The sequence below is a fragment of the Carica papaya genome, chromosome 2, assembly GCF_054855325.1.
Source record: "Carica papaya isolate Zhongbai chromosome 2, ASM5485532v1, whole genome shotgun sequence".
Lineage (NCBI taxonomy): Eukaryota > Viridiplantae > Streptophyta > Magnoliopsida > Brassicales > Caricaceae > Carica > Carica papaya.
The window spans coordinates 32,921,385-32,923,480 of NC_142310.1; the positions used below are offsets into that span (position 1 = coordinate 32,921,385).

Below are 2,096 nucleotides of genomic sequence, written 5' to 3' on the forward strand. Positions count from 1 at the left end.
ATTTTAAAGGGTGGATTGAGAGTGCGTGACCACATTGAAACAATGACCTTGGTAATTTAATTTAATTCAATTTCTTCTCTTCAACTAACCATTTCATCGTGTAGCCAAAATTGACAATGTACCCACCACATTTAACTTGACTCCATATATACTTATCGCCCCTGCTGTGTGTGTATATATCATATATGTATTTATCCTTTAAAAGTTTTTTTTTTTTTTTTTTTTTTTTGAAGAACCCTATTTGAATCATCACAAAAAACTCAATCGCATGCCTTTATGTTATGTGAAATTTTAAATGTATGTCAAAAGATTTTTCATTAATATGAAACTAAGGTCGTTAAATAAAATTTTGAAAAGACATTTCTTATGTAGTATGTGTTTTCTCATTTTATGCAATTTCAAAGCAAGCAAAAATTGTAGTTGGAGATTACCGAAAATACATGCACATGGAGCATTATGTTATTTTTTAAATTAAAGTATATAAATTTTTACTTCAAAAAAATAAGAATTATATGTTTAAATGAAAGGGTTGTTTATAAAGAATTAAAGTGATTTTACTAAAAATTAATGAAGATGTATTATATGTATATATATTTTTTTAATTTAAGAAGATATCAAGGGCAATAATTAAATAATAAATTAGAGAATTAAAAAATTAAAATTATAGTGTTCGTTTTCTACATTATTAAAGTTATTTCAAAAATTAAACAAACATTTTACTTTTGTGTTGTCAAACTTAGAACGAATAATTTTTAAGTAACTTTTTATATTTTTAACTTTGTAATACATATATAGTAATGCAATAAAAATAGCCTTTAAAAGAGAACACTCACAAAAGTAAAATTTTGATTCCAATTTATGATTTTTAATATATATATAACAAATATTTAGATTGTGAGATTTTAGTACACTCAAAAAAAAAAAAAAAAAAAAAAAAAAAAAACTCCTTATAACTCCAAAATTTAATATTGGTAAATTAGAAAATTATCATAGTACTAAATTTATGATTTTGTTTTTCTACATTTTTCAAATTTTTATCTTTGTTTTATTTACAAACTCTCATATAATTCATACGGACATAAATGACGGTAGCAAATTCCCTCGACAACCTCAAAGCAAGGCCTCCTCCAATATTGTACTAATTAATTAAATTTAAAATCATTTCAACTCTCGACATCAAACCTGCAAATTTCATACGAAAAACATCAAACCTGGCAGTTTAAATTAAACCCAGTACTATATATATATATATATGTATATATCTACTCTTCACCCTATATATACACATATAAAACCTTGAAAAGGTACAAAGAAAAAAAAAACCCATCTAAGATAACTTAGAAACATATTGTCTTTTTTGTTTAACATATCAAAGATGGCGTCTTCTGATTCAGAAGAAATATATGATCCGACCCATGTCCTTCACTGGCACTTCCCTAAATTAGCCGGCGGCATGATGAGCGCGGATAGTCACTTGTACGGCCAAGCCTTGGTCCTCCTGATAACCTTCTTCTCTCTCATCCTCATCTTAACCACCGTCTTCCTCTACGCCCACTGGATTTGCACACGTCGCCGACGCCGGCGTGCTGTTTCGCCGGCACTGAGGCCAGTTGGGCTGGACCCAGACACCATCAGAAGCTTGCCGGTAGTTTTACACAAGTCTGTTTCCGTGGAGATGTGCAGAAAGGATGTTGGATTGGTTGAAGAAGAAGAGTGCTGTATATGCCTGGGTGAGTTTGAAGATGAGGAGAAGTTGAAGGTGTTGCCTGAATGTAGCCATGCCTATCACTCACACTGCGTGGATTTATGGCTGACTACTCACGGTACCTGCCCTCTTTGTAGAGCTTCTCTTGTTCATCTTTCTCCTTGATCAATCATTTTTCATGTATGTATATGTATATAGTCGTATATACTTTTTGAGACCGTCTATATATCTATAATATTTAATTTGCACATCAAAACATACACTTCCCACATTTAACAAATTAATTGGACTCCTGTTATATGTAAAGCTGCTACGTATATATGTATGTATGTATGTATTAATTTACTCGTAGTCCTGACTTCTGAGAAAATTAAATCCCACATAGAGCAGA

General features: G+C 30.6%; 1 pseudogene; it reads left to right on the top strand.

Annotated features, from left to right (window-relative positions):
* Positions 1-1,375: 1,375 nt before the first annotated feature.
* Positions 1,376-1,870, top strand: LOC110823857 (RING-H2 finger protein ATL66 pseudogene; annotated as a pseudogene).
* Positions 1,871-2,096: the final 226 nt, after the last annotated feature.